The sequence below is a fragment of the Archocentrus centrarchus genome, chromosome 18, assembly GCF_007364275.1.
Source record: "Archocentrus centrarchus isolate MPI-CPG fArcCen1 chromosome 18, fArcCen1, whole genome shotgun sequence".
NCBI lineage: Eukaryota > Metazoa > Chordata > Actinopteri > Cichliformes > Cichlidae > Archocentrus > Archocentrus centrarchus.
The window spans coordinates 12,574,111-12,600,554 of record NC_044363.1 but is presented as its reverse complement, the minus strand read 5'-3'; the positions used below and the strand labels follow the sequence as shown (position 1 = coordinate 12,600,554).

General features: G+C 40.3%; 1 long non-coding RNA gene across 1 annotated transcript; it reads right to left on the bottom strand.

The window, feature by feature from the left end:
- Positions 1 to 1,954: 1,954 nt before the first annotated feature.
- LOC115797343 (uncharacterized) lies at positions 1,955 to 25,819 on the bottom strand. The gene is made up of 4 exons (XR_004021404.1): positions 25,624 to 25,819; positions 13,777 to 13,948; positions 6,853 to 6,980; positions 1,955 to 2,445 (listed from the first exon to the last, which is right to left on the bottom strand). It is a non-coding gene; the product is annotated as an uncharacterized LOC115797343 (long non-coding RNA).
- Positions 25,820 to 26,444: the final 625 nt, after the last annotated feature.

Sequence of the window (26,444 nt, the reverse complement as noted above, 5' to 3'; positions counted from 1 at the left end):
GTTTTATTAAATGGCTTCAGGATGTAGCTTATGTACTCATACTGTTCATATATGTGTGTGTAATATATGTAGCATATGTGTTAACATTACAGCTGTCTTGCCCCTTTAGCGAGGCTAAATCTGTTTGAGGGTTGTGGTAGTTTGGTTAAAAAAAATGGTGCGTTTATAACTTAAGCTTAACTAAATGTGTCCGTTAACCCGACTTCTGACTGTGGTTGTTCATGGTGCTGATCAAAAGCTGGAATTATGCTACTGATATTGATATTATTTGCGCACTTACAGTGTGTGTGTGTGTGTCAGTGTTAATTTTGACAGCAAATTTTGATTTAGTTTTAGTCATAGTCTTTTGACCAAAATGTAATTTAGTTTTAGTCATAATTTAGTCATCTGAATAGTTTTAGTTTTAGTAAGAATATAGTCGACTAAATCTACAGTCGATTTAGTCGACTAAAATATAAAGAGTGTAAAATGTAAATGCTTTTTCTTTAGTTCCCTTAAATTAGTCATTATACACACACAAAATTAAACATTAAAAGTTATGCATTATTAATAATATTAACATTAGAGTTTCACCTGCTTCCCACACACCTGATCATTAACAGCACCTTACTGAGATAATACAGCGACACACTCTGAAAGGTTCAGGGCAGTGTTCAGGACGAAGATCAGGAAAGGCTAATCCACCGCGGTGTGGAGATTTTCTCTAAACACAAACGCTAAACTGGGAAAAACACTTTACCCTGCATGACATTAAAATGCTGACCTTTGCATGGAGATCTGGGTGACTGGTTTGCACATTAAGATTTTTCATGTTTTTACCCAAGATAGTCGCCCCACATGGTTTACACATCGTTTTGTTTGTCACAACGTCAAAGGACAAATGTGTCCATACATCGGCTCTTCTCTTTCTCCCTGCTGACATTGTTTACATAACTTAGTTCTATCAGAAATAAAGAAAAATCACAGGTTAGTTTGGTCTTCCCGGCTTTAGAGCAAATTTGCGCAACTGTGCGTTTGATTGGATGTTTTCCTAACTTGTCCCGCCCTGTCACAAAATTAAATCAGTTCTGATTGGATGTCTCCCCCCAAACATTTTCGTCTCGTTTTCATTCGTTGACGAAAGCGTCAGTTAATTTCATTATCGTTTTTATCATTTTAGGTAGTTTTTTAGGTATCGTCTCGTTATCGTCATGAAAAAAAGGGTCGTTGACAAAAACTGACGAAAATATTTCGCCAACGAAATTAACACTTGTGTGTGTGTGTGTGCGCGTGCGTGAGTAGTTATATAACAAACAAAAACCCATCACATACTACTAGAGGGTCCTGTACCCCTTCAATCAGACCGTGTCCAACAAAACCTGTTGAAGTCAAATGGGTACCACTGACTTTATAAATGGGTCAAAAAAGGTTCATCCCTAAAAAATGGCTGAGCTGGAGAATCCAGACCTTTATGATTGTAACTCAACTCTCAGGTCCCCAAATCTCCTTTTTCCTTCTGCTGAATCTGACTGCTGTTAGTTTAACAAATAGAGAAACTGTCTGACTTTTGTCTTCTAATGAAGAACTACTTTAAATGTGCTTGCATATTTAATAGTGAATATTTCACTATAAGCTGAATGAATGATTTCCCTTCAACAAGACAAAGTTTTTCCCTCTGACACAAACAGATGAGCTTCACACTTCAGCTGGAAAAAAGGTCGCCTTCATACACAACCCCAAAACCTCACAGCACAGAAATCTCTGAAGCTTCTTGAAAACCTTCATTCAATTCTTTATTCTTTGTAACCTTTAATGGCAATATTGTTCATTATTTATTGAGCTCATGAATTTATTATTTGCAGAAATAAACATGTTCATTTACAGCTGTTTGTTTGTGGAGATTTACAGCCTCAGCCTTTAACTGTTTAATTTGCTCTTTGTTTACAAAAAAAAAAAGGGGGGGGGGGGGGGGGGGCACAGAAACTGTGTCCATAAAGTTGATAAAGTGACTCTCCCCTGATTAAGATTACAGTCATTCATACATGATTTTATTCATTTTGCACATTAAATTACTTCAAACATTTGATGAATAAAGTCAGAACTGTTTCCAGTCAGACTGAGACGCTCTCTAAATAAATGCTGCAGGTATTTGTATAAAATAAAGACAGCAAGGGGAAAATTCATGCAGAAGACATTTGAATAAATAACAAGTGAAGAGAAAATCAAAGATACAAAACATTAGCAATACACAGCTTATCACAGAGCAAACAGGGATGAAATGACAATGTGTGAGAGCCTCGGTCACAGAGTAGGTGTTGCCCAGGGAGAGGAGGGTGATGACCACCAGCAGCAGCAGCGGGACCCTCCAAAAGCCCAGGCCCTCCACAAACTCATGCCAGGCGATCCTGAAGCTGGACGGACGCCCTCTCCAGGATGTGGTTTAGTAAGGAGTGGCTCTCCATCGCACTGAGACACACAGTGAAAGTGAGGCAAGTTCAACATTCAATTTTTGTTTCCTCAGAGAAAATCAGCAGCATCAGGGAGATGCAGGACAACAAGCTCAAACACAGACACAGCAGGTCCTGCTACAACCACAATGAGTCAGAGCTCAGAGCTGGGATTATAAGAAGAAACAGCACAAAGCACAATTTGAATAAATGTTGGATTCACTTGTTTTAATCCTTTAAAATCAGCTTGCCGGTCTGATTTCTTCAGGGTGTGTAAGAAGAACTGCTTGGTCATTGAATACAGGAATAACCATGACTGCAAACACATTCAAGTTCCTCATTTTAGACCAGTTTGACTGAGCATATGAATGCATCCCTGCAGGTTTATCATTCAGATAAACCTCTCAGCTTTTATCCAGAATTCATTTACTGATATATTCAGGGTTATACATTTATGAATGTCTGTGCAACTTGTTTGAACTTTTCTAACTTTATTCAAGATACAGATCAAATCCAAACACCATCACATGTGTGAGTGCATGCTGAGAATCTCTGATAAGAAGAGGAAGAGCCTCTTTGTGTGTTTCTTTGTTAAACACACTGAATACTTCCATAAAGTGCCAACTAAGTGTGTTAGGAGCAGAGAGTCAGAGACGATCGGCTCTTTTCTAAACCGGAAACAGGTGGTACGTGATAACTCATCGCTGTTGCGGTTTATGATCTTAAGACCTTCCTGAATGTGATTTTTACTTCAAGTAAAGCCTGACAGCAGACTTTGAGGGGAAATTTAGATTATCGGTAACGTTTAAAAGGGGGAGGGTAATGTCTTTTGTTTGTGTGGGTTCTTGAACTCTGTTAGTGTGTTGGTAACTGTTCTCAGTATTTATGCATCAATCTGTCAGCACCTGGCCACCAAGCAAGGCATGAGCAAACATTAAATGCACAGCAAATACCACAACTCATGCCCTGATTTTGCAACAGAGTGCAGGAAAGGAAATTCTCAGCTGTTCTCAGAACATTTCTATGAACAGAGAACTTATGTTTCCACAATGATCTAACCTTTGTTTTAGGCTCTGATGAGTCAGCTCATGCAAAGAAAGCCTGGCCATGTTAAACTTGCTTTGTAGTACCAACTGTAGGTGTAGAGCCAAGAAGTTCTGTGGACATCAAGGAACAAGAAATCAGACACACGATGTGCTGATAATAATTAGGACCTGCCTGAGAGGCGCACACTTAAGGTTTTCCTGCACAGACACATTTTTCTGCCCTTCCAGAGGTTTCAGTTCTCTCGCAGCCTGTTAAGGTTTTTGGTCTAACAAATGGTCAGAAATATCAGGTAAATACAGATTTCCGTTGAAGTAACACCGACTCACTGCCTTTACTGTGTGCTGGCTACATGTCACCAACAGTCAGGAACCCTGGTTGCTGCAGCCAAATCAGACGGTTGTGGAAAGAAACCTGCTGTTAGGCTTCATCACACCACAGTGATTCATGCAGATTCATGGCACTGAAAATTTGATAACCATGAAGCTCCAGCTGGATATGAGACCAGCATATTCAGGAAAGCCTGAAGAGCAGGAAAGCCTGAAGAGCAGGCTTAAACTGACCCCTGTTCTTCTTGGACTTGCTGTGTGTACCTCAATAAATCCTTAATAATCCTTTTTGTTTGTAAGTCATAAAGACACAGTACTTCAGCCATTAACCACACTTCTATACTTTTTTCATCATTAACAGAGATTCTAAGTCTTAATGAGACATTTCTGCTCAGGTTTTCTTCAGCAGACGCAGGTCAACAGCTGACAGCAGAATAAAGTTGATTATAGGGTGCTGCTAAAACACATCAAATCATCTACTATGTTAAATCAACTTACAAAAACTCTCACTCCTAAATAATCCTTTTATAAAATAACAACAGGAGCAGCCCAGTACCTGCAGGGTGCAAAGGTTTAGTGTGTTGGTAAATCAGAACACACAGACTGTGTTTTTCATGTGCAAACTTGTTCTCTTTTTTTTGTATTCATAAAATAAACTATAACTTCAGACTATCTTGTCACAGCGTGCGTCCTTTCCATCGCACACTCTGAGCATGACGCAGACAGCACTAGCGACAGCGCACCCACCGAACGTACGTTGTTCAGCTTTATACTGTATTGTGGCAGTCAAGGGGAGGCGCCACCAGAGCAAAGACTCATGGCAAAGTTCTTCACACACAAACGCAGTCTTTAAAAGCAGGGACAGATTGGAGCTGAGGGGCTGCAGGATGCAATTATACTCGTAGTCTGTGTAGTGAAGTGCTGACTTTGTGACGGCCAGCAACGTGTGTCCTAACATGTACGAGGCTTGTCCTAACACATCCTAAAATCAGTTTTAATGTGTGTAGAGTGGAAAATTTTAATGACAGGACCTATCATAAAGAAGAACATTCAGAGATTTGTATCAACTTCTGAAATTGATAGTGATTTAAATGCTGGGTAAGTAATAAGACAGTGATTAATCAAATTTTAGCAAATTTCAAATTTGATTTGAGCTTCAAACACCTGTGAAAACAAGACTGTTGAGATAAAACAACTACTTTTTTTCATTTATTTGTGTCTGTGAGACTCTTGTTCAACCCTATGTTAAATATATATATCCAAAGCATCCTTTCTTTAATCAGTGTTTTGGCTCTTCATTTAAAGGTTAAGCTCACTCAGTTTAGTCCATCTCATCCAAAGATGAAGAAAAAAAGAGCCTTTGTTCCAAAAGGATTTTTCTGTGATTACAGTTTCTGAAACATAATGAGTGTCTCTGAAAAATAAACTATGCAGCTAATGCTGTTTTCCCCCTAAAACATCCAAAGTACTGATTGTTTATTTTTGACTGGATCAAGAAATCAGTGGACTCACTGTTTACATTTCTCTCATTGTTTCTGCGTCACTGTGCAGCCAAGCATTCATTTCTGAGCAGCTGCTGCTCCTTCCTTTCAGCTGATTTGAGAAGTGGATGAACACCAAAAAGGAAACAGTAGATAAAGACAAAGGCAGTGACACAATCAGTAGGGCCCCACCCTGGTACAGGAATGTTTATCTTCTTCTACTGTGCTGCTTGTACCCTGTTACACACACATACAAACATCCGCCTCTAGTTTTCTATGAGCTGTCCACCCTTATGTGCACTCAGGGGATGCCAAAAAACAAATGCTATGGAAGATCATGCTGGTGGCCAAAGGCAAGGATATAGATGATCAAAGATATTTAAAAGATACAAATTTACATTGAATCACCAGACATATTTTATGCTGACCTCTTTTAAAAATCACAGTTAAAGTCTGCAGTGTACAAAATGAGTGTACACTGCAGACTTTAACTGTGGGTTGTTTTTTTTTTGTTTTTTTATAAGAGATCAGCAAAAGCAATCCCAGCTGTCTCAGCAACAGGAGGAAACTTCAAGACAAAGAATTGTGTTTTAAACACATCACGGCTTCAGAGTTGTATGCGCTGCATTTTAAAGATCTACTTTAATTCAAAGAAAAGCTGCCACTATACTACTACTCACTTCTCTTCTGTCACACCTACCACATCAATCCTCTCAGCACTCCATCAGCTTCCTTTGTGACATTAACCTTTCCTCTTTCAGCTCAAGTCTGTGTCTGTGTCCCAGCTGAAGATGAGTTGACTCATTAGGTGGAAAAAGAGAGTAAATCTTTAGAGCACTGTACTAATGGTCTAAAGGATGTGCTCCTTGACAGCCCATTGCTCAGCTTATCAGCAAACCCATTCAGGCAGTCATGGCAGTGCTCCAGCCTCCCTCCTTGTTAGGTTTGGCACATTTCCTGTAAATGTTGCTGCAGGCTGACAGCCACCCTCTCTCTCTGTCAGTGTCTAAAGGGGCCACAGCATTTACTCTACTACATGAATTTTATGTTAAGCTACACTTGAACATCACTGTTACAGAAGGCACTAAAATGTCCACAGACAGGCCTGTGAGAGTGTTTGTGTGCTGGGGAGAAAAATCTGTGTTTGTGGCCTGATTCCAACACAATGGCATCAGTGAGGCCCAACATGAAACACGATGCTTGGCAGTAAGTTCTGGTTAACACTTCTGGCTGAGGTGCAGCTGCAGGTCAGGGCTCAGGGAAGGCCAATCTAACCTCATCATTATAGATATTTATTTCACCTGGTGATGAACACAGCACTCTTCTTTTTCTTTTTTTTTAACTGAGTAAATGTAGTTTTTTAAGTATCTTAAGGGTAAAAATATACACACAGTACAGAAACTGCTCACTTTGAAAGATCACAACAGTGATTACTGACCTCAAAGGCTGCTGACCTGCAGCAAACAAGCACAACTAAATCTAAAGTGTTTGATGGTTTTCACACTGAAAACAACACAAACAGGACTCAATGCTGAGAAAACTAAAAGAATCAAACACACGTCTGTTTCTCACCAGCCAAAGAAACCTGATGATCCAGACCATCATCAGCCTCCATCTCTGCTGCTGCTCTGCTCACACAGCTGGAGCGGACAACATGTGATGAAGATGAGCAGCATCATCATGTTGACTGAACACAGCAGCTGAAAGGAGAGAGAGAGAGAGAGGAAGCACAAACATGTAAACCAGCTTAGACCTGAGCTCACCTTTGGACCAAAACAAATAAAACAAGCAGAGAGAACAACACATCATCACAGCTTTAACCTGAGGTGGTGAATTATATAAAGTCCAAGAATAGTGAGGTAAGCACCAGCATACATTCACCAGAGTTATGATGAGTGTTAACATGCCTACTGACAGCCTTTGTATTAACTTAAGAGTTTGACCATCATTATCACCTGGAGTTAAAGCTGGATTTGGCAGGTGGGACTACCTGAAGATCTGATGGAGCGCTTCCTTCAGGACTGACTTGTGCTCTGAGCTCCAGAGGACTTAAACTTACACTGTGTGATCAGCTGACCAGGGCTGCTGCTGCTCTGAAGTTTGTTTGATGTGTTGTATAATGCAGTTTGCCAAATCAACAAAAAGAGACTGGTATGGACTGGTATTTAAATTCTCCACACTTTCATGTGGACTAGGAGTTTAGGAGATCAAACCTTGTGATTGGCAGATGACCTGCTTGATCTCCTGGGCCACAGACACCAGAAGCTGTAACAGGAGCTGCTTTACTGTTATAGCTGCTTACCCACACAGCAGCAGTAGCATGGATTAGCATGGATTACATGCATTGTGTAAAGTAATACTCAAGAGAATCATCATGTTAAATTAAACCAGTTACCTCCAAATTATACTCCAAAGCCCACCAGAGTGTAAACCTTACCACCAGACCTTCTTCAAACCTCTCAGCTCCACACAGCAGTCATCTACTCAGCACTCTCACACAGCCTTCAATAAACATCATGTAATTTGTGGTCAGCACATGTTACAACTTGAATCACTTTGGTTTCCACTCCTGAGGGGAAAGAGTCACTTACACATGCTGTGGGAGAAAATCATCTGCTCTGTCTGCTAAACACTCCACCATGTACATCATATATGTGTCTGTGAGCTGTTTGTGCTGCACAGATAGTGTAAATAAAAGTATAAAATTGGTTGCTCGTTGCCCACAGTCTCCTTTAATTATAAAACTGAATCTTTTGTTATTTTACAGAAAACAAACAAAAAAACATAAGTTTGGTAGATAGTGAAAAAAAACAGGCACTTTTCTGTCAGTTAATTGTTTACCTATTCCTTAAGTGTTTTGATGAAGAATGAATGGCCAAGAGGGAGGTCTTTATCAGGAGGAAAAGCTGCAAAACCTATGAAAATGCAGTCAAAAACTCCAAAATGTCTCCTTCACATTTTCCAAATTTGTCCAGTTGGCCAGTCTGGAGCCTGTTGCCGGGCTGAGTCTGGCCCCCGGGCCTTATGTTTGAGACCCTACGTTACAGACAGGAAACCAGGGGGCAAAGATACTGAGTTACTCTGGACTAACAGGTTTGTGTTTGTGGCACAAAGCTTGGAGGGATAAGTCCAGTCAAATGGTATCAAATATTGACTCTGCAGCCCTGAGCCAAATATTAAATTTTGGTTAATAGAGCCTAAGATTATAATATTGTTTCCTTTTATTTAATCACATCTTATATTTTTATTATGACATTTGTTTTATATTCTAAAAGCTCCTGACAGAGTACTGTGGAAGTCATAATAATAATCAGATCAGATTGTATCACCTATTTGAGCTCTTCAGGCCTTTTAACCTCTGTGACAAAGCAGGTTAGAGCACTGTGATTTGTGCTGGTCTCAAATGTGCATCAAAAGTTGATGTTGATCAGGAAGTTAAAGACTGAGATTTGTGGACATAAACAGTTGTCTGTAAAGTGGAAACCTCTGAGCTATATATGAACCTGAACCTGAGTCAATTATTTAAACTGCCAGCTTTCAGTTCAGTGTTCAGTATGACTGTGAAACTCTTTAATGTAACATTACACTGACGTCAGACAAATAAACGTGCCTTCATTATAAAACGAAAAATAACGTCTTAATGTCAATGTGACCCGAGACGGCTAGGTCTGTTAGCCTAGAATAAAAGTAATTTTCCCGTATCATCAGGCAGATTGTCAGAAGCTGAATAACCGTCAAATTAACAGATTATAATCCGTTTATTTGATGGTTATTCAGCTTCTTCCTTTGCCCCATTACTCCTCTGAGAAGCTGGAAATAGATGGGTTCAACAGAGCTGCCTACTTCCTGCCCTCTAATCTGAGGCCGTGTTAATAAAGCGCTCTGTATTAATAAACACTATGAATGTCCAGGAAGACGCAGCTGATCAGGTTACACAGTTTATCAGAGCCGAGTGTATCAGTGGTACAGCACTGTTCACACTCCCATATATAAAATAATAACAATGATAATAGTAAATTCAGCAATGATAATGTAGGTTTAATCCATTCAGTAACTGGAGTCAGTTTTTATGTGGATGTGCTCACAGCAGGCTGGTTCTCACCTAAACTTCCTTCAGGTCAGTGAGGATTTGTAAAATGAGTCAAAGATCAGTTCAATCAGATTTACGGTATCATCTCTAAAGCTTTACATACAGCAGCCTTTAGCACACCTACAACTGAGTGCGCACACAGCCGTCTGTGGTTAATGAGGTACTTAGAGAGGAATTAGGCTACTTAGAGACAAACGCACATTAGACAGTGGCACTAATCTCTCTGACTCACTCACTCACACACACACACACACACACACACACACACACACACACACACACACACACACACACACACACACACACACACACACACACTAAAGGGATGTGTGAGCAGGGTTGTGATGACAGCGAGTGGAGTTTCCACCCAGCAGTTCTTTCAATGCCAAGCGGCGTGCTCTGCAGGAGGACTGCAGGCACTGTGTGGATGAGAGGGACAGCAGTGGCTGTATTCAGTTTTCAAGTTGTTTTTTATTTAGTTTTTAAAGCCGATCAGCTTCAGCCAGGTTTCTGGAAACTTGATACAATAGACTGCAGCTGACGATGTAAAGTTTCCCCTCACAGAGGAGTGAAAGGAAGGAAAACACGCACTGCAAGAGAGCAGAGATCATTGAGTCGCCTCTAATGATGGTTGTAAAGCAGGTTCACATTACTGTGACCGGGTAATTCAAAGCTCAATTATCTGTTACTGAGAAGTGCAGATTTAAACAAGATATCAGGAGTTTGAAGCAGAAGCAAATATTGTGTTTCATGTATTTCTACCCTCTGAAACTGATGTACCTGAAGGTGAGGATGTCACCCTCCCACTTCTCTTTGTGTAAACCTTACTGTGACTGTGACAAACAAAAGGTCCAAAAGTCAAACAGGTACCGCTGACTTTACAAATGATGCATCAAACTCCCACAGACCCTCCCTGAAAAAGAGCTGGAGAAAGTACCAGTGCCTAACTCGACTTTCTCAGGTTTACAAATCTCCTGTTTTCTTTCTGAGGAGTGGCAGCTGTTAAAATGTTAACTAATTCTGTCTTCGCACAAAGTAACACCTTTAAAATGTCTGTTTAATGTTACTGTAGGGCACGAGTGCCCACACTTTTTCAGCTTGCGAGCTACTTGAAAGATGACCAAGCCAAAAGGATCTACCCACAATAAAAATGCAAAACGCATATTTATTTTATATTACATAAATTATTATTATTGCATATTTTGTGCTTTTAGGATAAAGTATATTTTAATTGAATTTAAATTTCATCTATAACACATATTAGTTGCATTAACCCACATTGCACAATTCAACTGTGTACATTCATTTTTGTTACCTTAGTCCAATGAGGAAAGTCAATGTCATAGCTTTTGTGGACAGTCCGAAAATGCCGCTCTACGTTTCCCTTCTTTGGAATAGCAATGGCGCACTGACAGATGAGGCAAATGCACTTCAAATATGACACTGTGAGGAAAAAAAAAAATCCTCCTCCCATTCCGTATGGAAGTGGTAAGTTTTGGGTTTCTTATTTGGACCGGCTACGGAACTCATTTTTTAGCCTTTCCTTTCTTCAGTTTTGTTTAAAACAAACTGGAGGCTAGCTTTGCGACACGGCAGCTTGTTAAAGTGGTTAAAGAAAATCTAGCTGGTTAAATGCACATGCGTAGGGTGCCGTGCGATCTACATTTTTTCCCCAACTTCACTGGGAGTTCCATGCGATCTACCTGCACTCCTCTTGCAATCAACCAGTAGATCGCGATCGACGTATTGGGCACCCCTGCTGTAGGTGTCGTGTATTTTTATCTTGATGACATCAGTATTTTCTATCAATATTTTTATATCATGTATTGTCATATATATTAATCACACACTCTAATTAATGGTCACATTATATATTATTTGTCACCTATATTGTCACTCACACACTGAAGCTCTGCATGCTGTAGACAGGTAAAAATGCTGAGGCCTCCTCTGCGACCTGGGATTTTTCCATTAAGTAATGCTAGCCCCCACCTTTGTGAGGAGCTTCACCTTTTACACAGTGCACTTTTGACCCAGCTTCTCCCGAGGGGAGGGCGAGTAGCCGGAGTGTGTCCTGAAAGGGAGGAGTAGAGGCGCACCTGGACTCCTTCCGTGGGAAAGTTGGGTGTCTTGCTAGCCCCCGAGATCAATTCATAGAACTGTTGCCTAAAGAGCATCTTAATATGTCCCCTCCACCTGATACCAGCTGGAGGAGGTGTGAGGTTGGTCTATAAAAGGCAGAGGCAAAGTTGGGGGGGAGCGCTCTTGCTTGCTCTTCCTCTCTCCTGTGTTTGCAGCGGCTGCAGGCTCTCACTCCTGAGAGGGCTTCTGTTTTTTTTATACTCTGTTAAACTCTGGACGTCTGCTTCTTTGCTTTCTTACCACCCTTGCAACAGCACCCAAGGCACTCACTCTCGGGAGGCTTTTTGCTTTCTTGCATTTTGTTTAAATTTGCTGTCTTGTATTTTGTTTAACTTTTTGCGATCTCGAACTTTGTTTAACTTTGTGCTTCAATAAATCCTGGAAACGAAACCTGCTCATCTCCAGTGAGTTTCTGTGAAGTGTGGAGCTTTTCTCAAGGTGCATTTGCTTCCATTGGTCTCCCCTCCGCCTGGTAAGAGCAACAGGGGGAGAGAGCCGCAAAAAAACCCGACATAGGGCATAATTTAGTTATTGAAAAGGCCACTTCAGCATCCTGAAACAGGATTCTCTAAAACCTCTGCAAACATTTATTGTAACAGTTTTACAGCACTTTTACTCATTATTTGATACTGCCTGTGTTTTTTTTTTTTGTATTACTCTGTTATCATTTATGCTTGTACTGTCATCATTTTAGGGGTCCTCACGTTCCTTTTTGGCTGAAATGAAGTGGAATTAATGCAATTAAAACCCAAGTTTCCAAAAACTCACTGGGATGAACAGGTTCCAGTGCAGGCTGTTTATTAGACATACTGCTTACACAAAACAGACAAAAACTGAAACACAGAACAGCAATAAGACTAAACATACACACACACACACACACACACACACACACACACACACACACACACACACACACACACAGAGGGAGAGAGAAGAGAGAAACAAAGAGACACAAAAAGATGCAGAGACAGAAAGAAAGGAAGAGCAAAAGAGAAGTGAGGGACAGAGCAAGCACCTTATTTTATATCTTTAAAGATGGTAACTGCCCTTTGACCCCTCCTAATTTACATAAAGTGTCTCCTGAAACCTGATGCAGACCAATCCACTGTGGGCTCCACTAAACAGCTCCACTCCCCTTTGTGGAGTTAACAGCTATTAATATGAAAGACTTCTTCCCAGCTGAACCCACTGCCCCTGAAACACTCCCACTGACAGCTTTCTAAAACTCCCACTATAAAAAAATATTAGTATACAAAACTTCTTCCCACACTTTATTCATATTATACAAACACAGGTGGGTCTTCAAACCCAAATTCCAAGGGCACACTCTCAGAAGCAACTTCAGCTTTATTAAAAAAGGTGATGTGTGAACAAAAGGTTGTGCATTAGATAAAAGTGAAACTCTAAATATAGACGAGTGTGTTTTTTTAGCAGGAGCTGTAAGTGAGGCCTTGAGCCTCCAAGGGAGTGAATACAACAGGCCTCAGTTTTATTCTACTGATCTAAAGCATACAGTGTTCATTAATCCACTGTGTGTGACTAATATAGGCACTAATAAATGATCTAAAATAGTAGCAGTAAAATACTAGTATCAAAGTGATACTGCCTGATCCAGAGACAGCAGATCAGTGGCAGCTCACACGTCTTTGCTCTGTTTACTTTGTGGAAGCTCAGAGACGCTGCTGTGTGTTATTTTATGCACTCAGTTTGACACAGCTCAGGCCTTTAAACTGTCCAATAAATACTGTCCAATAAATACGCTTTCAGCTTTTACACATCCTACCATCAGGGTATTACAACAAAGTGAATCAGGTGTGTCAGTGTTTAGTAGAGAGCCTCTCTGAGAGACATGAAGGCCTGGAGAGCTGTTTCTAAAGGAGACACTAAACATTCAGTTTATCAGCTGGTGGCAGATTTGATGCCATCATTAAATCAAACAGCAGAAGAGTTAATCCTCCTCAATGAAAACTGCTCCATGGTGCCAAACAAATACAGTCAAAATATGCAGGAGAAATGATTATGGATCACATGTTCCCTTTCATATATAAATCTCATCTCTCTTATCAGTTTTGTTTGTACTCAGAGTCAGAACAGAAATACACACCAAAAAAAAAAAAAAGTTTTAAAAAAGCTGCCACGTTTTCCTGGAATGATCTACAGAAGATGCAGAAATGATCAGAGATGCTGTGAGGGAGATTATGTTGAATTTAAAGGATGCAGAGAACAGTTTTCTGGGTCAGTGATTGCTCTCAAACTCGTACCTGCTTTGCACTGAATTTGACCGTATGATCTCCCCTCTTCATCCACCTCTGACCACACAGTCCATCTGTCCTCCCTCCTTCCAGCTCTGCTCACCTCTCACTGTCAGCCATCTGCCTGCTCTCCTCTGCTGAAGCCTTTCACCTCCTGCTCCTCCTGACACCAGCATCAGAGCTGTAACAGAGAACAACAGAAACCACTTTTTCAGATACGGAGAAACAGCAGCCGGTGAAGTGTGCCAGCAGCACACAGACAGACACACACATTTGAAGGTGGTTGGAATTTACTTAAGTGGAAAATGACTGTGCAAACGCTCACCACGATGAAACCAACTGCTAAGTTTCAAACAGCTTGTTATGAACACTGAAAGCACTAAATCTGTAGAGTTACTACTTACACACAGTTACCACAGTCACTTTCTATGTACAGGGTTTATACAGGAATCCTAGAGTTAAATTTACTACCTTTTACTACCTATTTTTACTACCTCTAAAATATTTTTACTACCAGGATGAAATCGAGCAGCAGCCTTTTTTGGGGTAGCGGTGGATTCACAGCACTAAACCATGTACGATGATCGCCCATCTCTCACCAAAGACAAAACTGTATCCCACTTACTTGAAGGTGTAACTGTGACTTTGTCTTGACTAAGACCTCATACACATTAATATTCCAAACACATTTCAAAAAGTGGCGCAGTAGGTAGGCGCCCGTCTTGCAGCCAGTGGGTTGCCGGTTTGAGTCCCTGTCCCTGTGCTGCGTTGTGTCCTTGGGCAAGACACTTAAACCACATTGCCTAACGGTAGTGCCGGTCTCTGGCTGCATGACCGCAGATGCTCGTCTCTGGATGAGTGATCTGGAACAATCATTTCGTTGTGTGCCTTGTGCGCACAATGACAATGAGTTGAATTTATCTAAATTTGTTTTTTTAAGAATATAAACAAAATGCAATGAAATTCAATTTTCACGAGCCGATTATTTTATTTTCCAATAAAATCTTGGAATACTGGTTTGCTGCTGAGGTGTGATGGCAATGCTCATAGCTGACCTTGAGGTTGCAGTTGCAGTGCTTTGTGTAGCACCAAAAAACAAAATAGGAATCTGCTCCCTACGTGCAAATCCGCTGCTGGTGAATGGTGGATGCTCGATGTGATTTAATCGCCGTCACACCGTTTCATGTCAAATTTATATTTTTTCTGGACACTTTACAAAACGCCTCTCGATCATTCCCCATGACCAGCTTAACCCTCTGGGGTCCGGGGTATATTTGGCCATTTTGGACTACTTTTGTTTTTAGCTTCATAGTTGACCTTAGAAACTGTTTACCTTGCCTTGTTTGTTTTGTTTTTTTTTTTCCAGCACGACCTCATGTGTGTGACTGTATAGTTATTCTTTCATTCTGACATACTGTATTAAGACATTGGACTTACAATCACATAAAAAAATAAATTCAGAGTAGAAAAAAAGTAAATTTTTTTTACTGTAAAAATCAGAAACATGCTTAACGAATTCTTTTTACAATTAAAATGCAAATATAAGTTGTAAATTTGCAAAACTTGTGTAAAAATATAGTAAATAATAAAGTTAAATACAATTATTCACATTAAAATGCAGGAAAGGCCTCAGGTGTTTTTGTGTACAACTATTTGCAGAGCAATCAGGACTCACATTAAGATGCTACACAAATTATTTATGCCACCTCAAAAAACAGTTTCTGTCCTCCACAAGACTGAGGGGCCCATCACAGGCAAAACTTGCCAGTAATGTCTCTTTTACCACTTTTTCACCTGCTCCGCAGCAGCCAAATGCACCCAAATGCATCGTGTTACCGCATTATTTTCTGATTGGTTGATTTTTCCACCAATAGGAAAGGGGTTGTCAGGAGTTATTTAAGTCTGCACTTTCGATTCATGGCAGCAGCTTCCCGATGCTACGTCATCTAAAATCGGCGATGTCATTTTGACGCGCCAGCGCGTCCGTGTACTCCGGAGGGTTAAGCCAGTCTTTGCCGGGTCATCGAGCCAAAGTGGTGAAAACTACATTTTCCCATGACGAGGCGCAAAATGACTCCGCGCATGCGCACAGCAGATCAGACAGTGGAACCGCTCGTCAACGTCAGCTCAGGTCCTGCTGAGTAGTTATATTTCTATACAGATCTTATAGTTAAACGAACTTAAAACAAAAAGTCTACATCAATGGAAAGATCAAAATATATTGAAGGGGTGATGAAAAATTTACTAACAAGTCAAATTCTGTTTACTACCTTTTACTAGCCTTAATTTGACTTCATTTAATTTACTACCTTTTACTACCTTTTACTAACCCGCGGGAACCCTGATGTAGAGTGAGTGCAGGATTATTGTGGCTTGCTTGTGAAAGTAATAGGATATTTACTTAACATGAGACCGCAGCGGTTAGTTTTATTCTAATTCTTGTTAATATTTTAAAAACACAACTCAAGTTCAGCAAATCTCCCTGCTAATTATGACTCCTTGAGCCTTTGACGGTCTGACTCATATTTAGGCAGCTTCATCAGGAAGGACTGCAGGACACAGAACAGCCAGACAACAGATTAATCACTGAGCTAAATCAGTTCAACAGCAGCAACAGACCAAAGCTCTTAAACTCTAAGTGTTCATCATTGTGTTCACCCTCAGAGTGACTTACTGATTTAAAATTGATGGACAAGCCTTAAAAGGGCAGAGAGATCAACACTGACCAGTGTATCAGGGTGGAAACAGACTCAAAGTGTGATCTTAAACATTCATCATCATTTACCATCATTTACCAAATGGAAGTCATGTAATAAAAATCTTTAGCCAACAAAGTTGGAGCTCAGCAATATCTGGTCAGAAAGGAAGAAAAAATCTGAAGAATCATGATCTGTGTGTGCTTTGCTCACTCTGGGCCTTAAAATAATAACTAAAGCTAAACACAGTTAAATTCAATACAGCTGTCTGGATAAATACCAGGGGAGTCTGTCTGCCAGCAGCAAGATCAGTGACTGAGTGCTGTAAGTGGAACAATGACATTAAGCTTGTTCAGCCTGTTAACAAAGCACTCAGTGACAGACAGCAGCCCTCCTTGTTGAGATTTCTTTCACCAAAATATAAATACAGGCCTGTGATAGTGAAAGAGTCTGTGTGTGTGTGTGTGTGCGTGTGCGAAAAATCTGAGTGTGTTTTTGTTTCCCTCTGTGGATTTAGCAAACTGCATAAATATATCAGAAAGTAAATGGTCAATGAACTGTTATTTATTCAGCACTTTTGCATTACAAACCAACCACACACAAGTTTTTATTCTATACACTTCCAGCATCATCAGGTCAGTCTGTTGGTCAGCGTCTCACTTAAGGATACTTTGCCATGCGGTCTGGAGGAGTACCTTAGAAACCTTAGTAGAAGCCACAGCAAATATAAAGTATGTTATTTTACTCTTGCTTTCCAAAAATCACAACCTGCCACAACCCACACCACAGGCTGTAAAATTTACCACCAGTACTCATTCAAGCTTTTCAGCTCCACACCCAGCATGTGTGTGTGCAACATTCACACAAAACGTGAATCACAGCGGTTGAAGTAAACATTATGCTGTGGCCTGAAGTCAAAGCACTCTTAAAGTCCTGTTGCTACACATTTCTTTGTGATGACTCATGTCAACACAAACCTAACAGAACGAGATCCACCACCGTGGGAATATTCTCACACACTTATTGAAAATATAAAATAAATGAACAAGTCAGGGTAACATTATAGCCTCATTTCATAATTAAAAAAAAAACTTCAGCAGACATCTCATTACCTTCTGCAAAATTATTTTTGCCCTAATTTGAAGGCCTTGACCTAAACTTTTATCCAAATGCTTTTGTCACCCCCTGGGTTAGTAAGTTTATCCATCACTGCTCCCAACAAAAACCACAATAGCCTACACAATGTAGGATAATATATAATAATAATAATATACTGTAAATAGTCCGGCACATCATGCACATTGTATATAGTGTTATTATTATTAGTAGTATTAAGGTTAATATTGTTTGTTGATTTTATATATATTCTTTTCTTAATAGTGTGAATTATTATATCTTTATTTATATTTATAATAACTGCGGCTGCTGTTACACCCAAATTTCCCCTCTGTGGGACAATAAAGGCTGTTTCTTCTTCTTCTTCTTCTTATGATGCATATTCCAGTTTGTGAGACACGTCTGCTAAATTTGATGACTGATGTTTTGGAGTCTGTAGACTGACTTGACTACAATATCCTCACGCTTCATTTTGCCTGGGAGGATAAAACCCTCACGGGCACTGAGGTGACTGTTGTGATTTGGTCGCCATATAAATAAAACTGAACTGAACCCTACAGCCTCATTTTAGAGACATTTACAAATCTGAGCCTGACTGGAAGCTCACATTAAAATCACAATGAAAGCACAGACTTGTTTTTTTTTAACCTCAGTAGAATAATCAGTAGTCACGAAGTGAAAAACCTGAAATCTGACTCATCACTGAACTGGAGCAAAACCATCAATAACTCATCTCCGTATTTTCTGCTTGTTTGTGATGAACAGCAACATGAAACCTCACATTAAATATACAGAACAAAAATCCTGATTGAGGCTGTTTTGATCCCTCTGAGCTTCAGTGTCCAAGCTGATCAATACACCTGACAGGATAAATATCAGGGTGGAAGCTCAGTGGAACAGGCTTCCTTCTATTGTCTGTCCCCAGGCTATGCTGCACTGGTGCAAGGCAGACTGTAGTGTTAGCTTAGCTCAGCAGCAGACACACAGCACTCAAAGACCCCTGAATGTGCAACAGCAAACATGGTTGCATCTGTTTAAGTTTCTGGGGAAATTAAAGTTTTTTAACACTTAACTGCGAGACAACAGCAGCAAACTTTTAGTGTTTCTTAGATGTTTCTGACCAATGAACTGAAAGATAATTTAGATAAAATACATAATAACCTTGTCCTGCTTAGTCATTATGTGAACTTGCACATATGCTAAAAAACACAAAAAACAGACGAATCATTACAGTCACTGTTTCCTTTCTGATGATTTACTTCACACTTTGGCGCTTTCACACTAGAGGTGTGAATCGCACTCCACATTTCACAAGATTATCACTATACTTACAATATTATTACTCACAATATGACATTATTCTGATCTTTTAACATTCTGCAATATGCTAAGTATTGTAATAACAAATATCGTGATTTATTACCTTTGTCAGCGTCCTCAGAGGTAAACTTTCTCAGTATCTGTTTTATCCAGTAAGATAAAGTTGTCTCACTTCAGTTAGTTTTTGCTGCAAAGTTAGATTGTGACTAAAAGCTGCCATAAAACAGTCAGTCTGTGCATGAATTGGTCAAGCTGGCATTTGCATGCAATCTGTTTCTGATAATATGCCAATTATCTGTGATAAATCATCAAAAGTCACATATCTGTTGCTGTCTGCAAAGACAGAAATCCATATTTAACTGTTACATTTGTGCTCAGCAACCTTCCTGTTCTATAACCTGAATACAACCAGCTGGCAGCCGGTTCCCTCGAGTTGTGCTCATTGACAAAGACTCATTCAGACTGATGGCAACATGCTGGCAATCTGTCTGCATTTATAAGTTGGACATCAATTATTAGAAAACCTTCACCAATTTCTCTGAGAGTGACTGCAGTCAGTCCAAGTCAGGCTTCAACTGTTTGCAGAAAAGTTGCAACCTGTGCAATAACCATGTGATCATAAGTGGTCATGATTTAGCTTGAGGGTGTTGCACACTTGAGTGGAAAAATGTACATTAAATATGGGAAATAACCACACAAAACTTGCAGCCAAGTCAAGTTGACACACACGCCAACAGACACCATCACCAAACCAAAATCTAGTTTTTTTTTCTATCTATCTAAAATCTAACTTGAGCATCATTATCATTGGATAAATGATCGTTTCTATAGAAAAACCACCAATTCAACATCTGTGAGTAACAGAGTAACAGGAACTAACACTGGATGTTTGGATATTTGATCTGTTTGTGATAATTCACTGGAGACTTAAATAAAGTGTGCTAGGTGGCTGGTCAAAACTACACAGCAAACATGATTGTTGGTTTTACTCATTTCATTTCTGCTGCAACCACAATAAATTTAACTGGCAACTACGTTGGTCATAAGTCAAGTTAATGTTGCGTTTCTTGTCCTGTTTTGCACTTTAGCTGCTGGGGTCAATCGAGGACACGGTATGTCTCAACTACACCTGTATGTGTAGTGCTACACTCATTTCAACGACCACAGTTAATGTGTGCACACATTTGTAAGTAAACCCCCCCCCCCCCCGGGCACTACCTTCACCTTCTTGTATAAGATACAGGTTAGATGAAAGAAAACTAGTTACACCTAAATACACCTAATGGCAACTAGCTAGGAGCTCCATAAAATCAGCTGTTAGCCTAACTAGCCTACAGTTCAGCTGCTACAGTGACTTCAGGAAATCATGAGTGGCAGGAACATAGTAGTAGCACATATTCTGTTGGGAACAGCTTTCTCTTTTTTTGGTTGATCAAACCATAACTTTAAATTATTAGTCTTTTGCTCTCCATCTGTTCACTGTGTCTGCACTTCCTGAGTCAGTCTGTGCTCACAGCTGCATGCTTGAGATGAAGCGGGTGAAACAACATGTTGTTCTTTGCTTGATAATTACACTGAATAGAAATAGAAAGCCGCTCGTGAGCCACAGCAGATGTAACCCAAGCTCAGTTAAAGTATGCTGATGCTAAGTCAATGGCCCCATACAGCTTTAAAAGGAAAAAGGGACACGCACCAAGCCTAAAATGACCACTTCTAATGTTAATTGTATTCTCCACTTTTCTCCTTTTGCCAAAGACCTAGAAATGACGATTAAAAAACACTGGTATATTATCAACTCTGATCCGACTTTGAAATGTATTCACACACCACCTCGTATTGTCTATAAGAGGGCACCAAATTTAAAAAACCTTTTAGTAAGAGCTTGTCTCCCCAGTCCAAAACCTTCTCAGTTTTTAACACACACGCCTCTGACCACACATGCTGTGGTCATTGTGCACAGTGCAATTTCACTCACATGACCACCAGCTTTAATCATCCCCACTCTGGGAAACCTTTCAAGATCAGAGTGGGGATGATTAAAGCATGACCACCAGCTTTAATCATCCCCACTATCACTTGTCAAACTAACAATGTCATTTATTTACTTAAATGTCCCTGTGGTTTGGCATACGTGGGTAAAACAACTGGACCATTAAAAATTAGAATATCAGAACACCGGTCATGTATACACAATCAGGACCCTAAAAGCTCTGTTGCTGTCCATTTTACACAAGCCGGACATAATGTTTCTACTCTCATTTATTGTGGGATTGAAGGTGTTAAACCCCATTGTCGTGGTGGGGACATTAATTCCTCTCCATTAAAAAGAGAGGCTTTTTGGATTTTTACTTTGAACACATTGGCTCCTCATGGCCTTAACGAGGAATTTGATTTGAGACCTTTTTTATAGTCTCTATCCTTTGCCATTCCTATATTTTGACTACTGCTTATGTATATATTTCTTGTGCTTTTGTATTTTTTGATGGTATATATTCTTTTTACTTTTTACAAATCTTACCAGAATTGCAGGACATGTAACACTTTTTAATAATTGTAGTTTTTTCTACATATACATATGTGTATCTTTCTACATGGATTCTTTAAATATTTATTGAATATTCATTGTATATTTGCAATATATTGTTTTGTAATGCATTTATATATTTATGTTTTTCCTTTCTGTGGATGGATGATTACATACAGGTGTGTTTTTTGCCTTCCTCCTTTTTGATAGGTGGGCAGCGTCCATCACATGATGTGTTATTGTGTACATATATGTTGAGTCCTGCTTTGTTCTCGCCAAGTCTGAAGAAGGGCAATTTGTGGCCCGAAACGTTACTTCTTACTAAGATTTGTTTGGATTAAAAACATGGTTTAGGAGCTTTGCCGGTGTGCGGATCCCTTTTTTTCTCTTCACATACAGCCTTAATACAATAACACATTTAACTAAAGTGTAGTCTATGAAAGGCTTCTAGAGTGAAAGCTCCAATATCAGAGCTGTGAGCATGAAATGAGGCCCAGCAGGTGAACAATGAGCTGAGAAATGAGCATAGAGCTCTAAATAGCCAAATGAACCTGCACATCAGTCTGTCAGTTCATCAGTAATTATAGTGTCATAAAAAGTCACATATGGGAACAGTACCAAGACATAATTGTACACATGGGTACCTTGGATATTGTCTTTACACACTGTTATATCCAAGTGAGTACATTAGGTCAACTGCTGGCTGATAACCTACAACAAAGTCAGTCAGAGCAGAGAGCTGATGATGATCATCTCTGATCTCAAGTGTCCAAAATGTTTTATGTGGCTTTGCTTAGAAATAAAAATGAAGTATAAGCAGCTCAGAGCCAGTCCTGTTAACTTACACCAAATATTTCCACGTTTGTAAGAAATATTATTCAGGGCTGAACTTGAACAAGAGCAGAGAGAAGAAACTAAACCCAAACCAGAGCAAATACCAGAGTTAGCATCTCAACATTTAAGCTCTAATTAAATACAGCCTAAAGCTGAACAATTAATAACTAATAAGATGAGTAAGTAAATCTGCCACAAAGGACTGCACACAAAGGTGTGTAACTAAAATAGTTTTGACAATTTGAAAACAATAACTGTGTAAACATGACACACCTTAAATATCAGCATCTCACCCTTAGGCCCCTATCCAGCAAGGAATCTGAGCAATAGATAACAGTGCAGTGATATGACAGATAAATAGCACCTTACTTAACTGTGATTAAAGTGATCTGTATGAGGAAGAGAGTCATTTTAAACTATACAGGAGCCATCCGGAAACAAAGCACGTGGGTTAGATCTCTGCTGATAATTATATTATTATATTATTATTATCCATTCTATTCCACTTATTCTGTGCAGGGTCAACACAATCACATTCACACCTATGGGCAATTGTGGGAGGAAACCCACGCAGTCACGGGGAGAACATGCAAACTCCGCACAGCGAGGGGCCCGGGCCAGGGCGGAATCGAACCCAGACCTTCTAGATGTTATTCCAGCTGTGATGAAGAAATGCTAACCACCACACCACTGTGCTGCCCTATATTATTAGGCCCGAGCCAACCGAATGGTCGGCGAGGAGCCTATTGTGATTGCAAGGGGCGTGGTCATGTGGGAGGCGGTTGCAAGTGACCCCGGACCTCATGGGGACATGCATCAGGTCGAGACGTTTCCGAAAATGTATATATGAGGGTGACTGGAAAAGGGCCTAATTGGAATTGCTCGCGTTCTCCATTATTTTTCTTCTTCTTTCTGATTCTTTGAGCGCAAATTTCATCCCCTCATCATTTACGAAAACTCACCATTTTTGGCACAGTGGTCAGATCTGGCGACAAATTTTTTTTTTAATGTCGCCAAGAACAACATCTAAGAGGGGGCTCCATGGCGCCCCCCCGGAAAATTCATTTGTCTGCCTCCTATGGGAGAGCCCAAGATCAACTTTGTCGTAGAACCACAAAATTCGTCACACACAGATCATGTAGAGACAAGCAAAAAAATCCTCTAGGAGCACCCCCACACGACAAACAGGAAGTCGGCCATCTTGGCCTGAACTTTGCCCTTTGGCAAGTCTGCAATTTTCCCCACCTCGTATTTAAAATATCTCCTCCTAGGGAGATCAGCATCATCTACACAAGTACAGAATCAAAAGATATTCGTGGTTTTATAGAATATTAAACGGTCTTCTCCCAAGGGGACGCTGAACTTGGTCTTCATTTTGGCCTTTTTTACCCTCATCTTTTCTGTCATCACTCGTGCATGCCTGGTCCGATTTCTCCCAAACTTTAATAACTTATGTACAGTCCCATCATGAATCCATAAATTGAGGAACAATGGCGATTCCTGTAATAGCGCCCCCTACTTAATCAAAGTAAAATTTACATGGAGCTCCAAAATTGTAGTTACTCCTAGAATTATGAAATTTGGTTTACTCATTCTGTATATGACCCTGATCAAAAATCAATCAGACCCATGCCTCATTTTGCACGCCGCCCCCGTAACCACACCCCCAATTCCCCATTGGTTTTCAATGGAAAACCTAACGGTTCTGCATGACACACTTTTTTCATGTGCTTTGGGCTGTAAAATGACCACAAACATTTCCAGTAAAGCCCATGACGATGTTACACTGTAGAGGGGCGTGGCCTTGGCACCATGGCGAGCTTCGATCCTTCGCTGTGACATTTCCATTGCCTCTCATTGTCATATACTTTGTCCAATTGCCCTCAAACTTCACAAGTGTGATAAGGACCCACCGCTGAACACATCCATATGACACTGAATGACAGTCACAGTGCCACCTAGTGGAAACAGGAAGTTGCTCTAATTCAAATGCTCATTGTCCAAACTGCACCAAACTACACTAGTATAATAACGACCCACTTGTGAACACATCCACACGAAATTTTTGAATGAATGTCGCAGCGCCACCTAGTGGAAACAGGATCCCAATCACACATCCAATCTGCATCAAACTTTGCAATTTTGATAAGGACTCACCCGTCAATACCTCCATGTGACATTTAATGCTGGTTTCAGCAGCACCTACTGGAACCACGTTCAACAAGAGCTCTTAATCGGGTTTTAAATTCGGCAAGAGAAGCGGCTCGCAGAGGTTCGCTGGGGTTTTGCAAGGCTCGGAGATGGCTCGCTGAGGGTTCGCGGGGGCGTACAGGCAGCGAGGGCCTTTAATGCTGCTTGTGGCTTTAATATTATTATATAATCTATCTACAAGCCTATAGCTTTAGCCAACTTAATGTCAACATAATTGTGCAGGATAGATTTAAGTGACACACTTTGACTAAAAAACATTCAAGCATAAACAACATTAACACAGCACTACAGACATGTTTTATCAGTGATTATCAGAGGTGGCCAAAGTACTGACATTCTGTACTTAAGTAGAAGTACAAGTACTTGTGTTAAAAACTACTATGGTAAAAGTTGAAGTACTGGTTCAACTTCGGTACTCAAGTAAAAGTAAAAAATTACAGGCTCTGAACTCTAGCTACTAATTTAATCTCATTCTCTGTTTTAGCTTGTATGAGTCTGTCCGTGTGTGTGTGTGTGTGCGCGCTCTCCGTGGTGAACAGGCAGATACACACGGCCCGTATATCCATTTGTTTGGCTCAAGGTCTGAAGATTTTAGTCGAGATGTAGTTTATTCTGACGCCTCTGTGTGGAAACAGAGGTTAAACCAGCCTAGTCACACAGTGGTTTGCGTGCACTTCAATAAGTGAGGCCACTGTAAAGATTTAAACATCGTGATAATCAGATTCAATTCAGAATCATATAATAAATATGGCTACAACCTGCATAATACACTGCAGGGTCTAATGTGCAGGTAATTGTGCTAATTTAAAGAAGCTGGGTGAAGTTAGTATTGATAAATGTGTAACTAGAAACAGGAAAATAACGTCTTGGTTTGTGTGATTCTTTGGGTTTACACAGATGTGTATAGTTGGGCAACCTAGCCTCTGCTTTCACTTCCGTGTTGTTTCTCTCTAAAACATTCAAGTACACTAACTTTTACTGATTTTAGAGTCACACAAATAAACAAAAATTCCCTAAAACCGCAAATTACAGCTTCGGAAAGTTTACAGGAGAAAGAGGAGGTTTAATTTCCCAATGTGGACGAGCTCCGAGCAGGCCGTTAGCGTGTTAGCAAGGCTAACGAGGAGCTAAAGAACAAACCAAAACAAAGGTTACCTGAGGCCCTGCAGGCTCCTCTTAAACCAGGGCTGCAGAAGAAGCTGCTCACTAACTTCTTCGTGTCTTTAGCTGGTTTTAAACCAGATAATAGCGCGCACACTGTGCGGATATTTTTGACATTTTCTGCTCTCTGTAGCCATCAAACCTTCAAACGCACCAACTCCCGGAGAGCAGCGCCTCCCCCTCAGATCACAACCTGTTCCTCACTGTTAGTTTATTGTGTTTATTTAGCGTAATAAACAGCACGCATGTCCAGTAAAACGCAGCTGAATTTCTTTAGTCAAGTCAGTTTATTTATGAGCACATTTTAAATGTGCTCATAAATAAATTATATATAAATAAAGCTTGTTTTTAATAAAAACTAGCTTTATTTATAATTATATTATATTATAATTGTGTTTTTTATAACAATAGCACATATAATTTTAATAATATAAAGCCATTTGGCGTCACTGCATGCGGTCCGCATTAAGTGTGGATGCGGTCACAGCAGCAAACAGTGTTTGTTGTGTTTCAGTGCTGCCGCTGTATGAGGGCGTGTAGAATAACTACGACGGAATGAAGAGGATCCCGCTCCGCTCAACTCCCGATGGAGCCCTCGCTTATCCTGAGGCAGACAAATTATTACCCGTTCTCTCTGCTATGATGAATTGCAGGTTGTCTTCCCGCATTGGCTTCCCTCCCCTTCCCCCTCCCCCGGCCTCGCATCCCTTGTCTGTCCTACTGAAACCGTACACCCGCCCCGCCTCTCTTACTCTCCAACCAATTATTGGACGTACAGTCAAAGTTTATTAGCATTTATCTTGCCTGACAGGGAA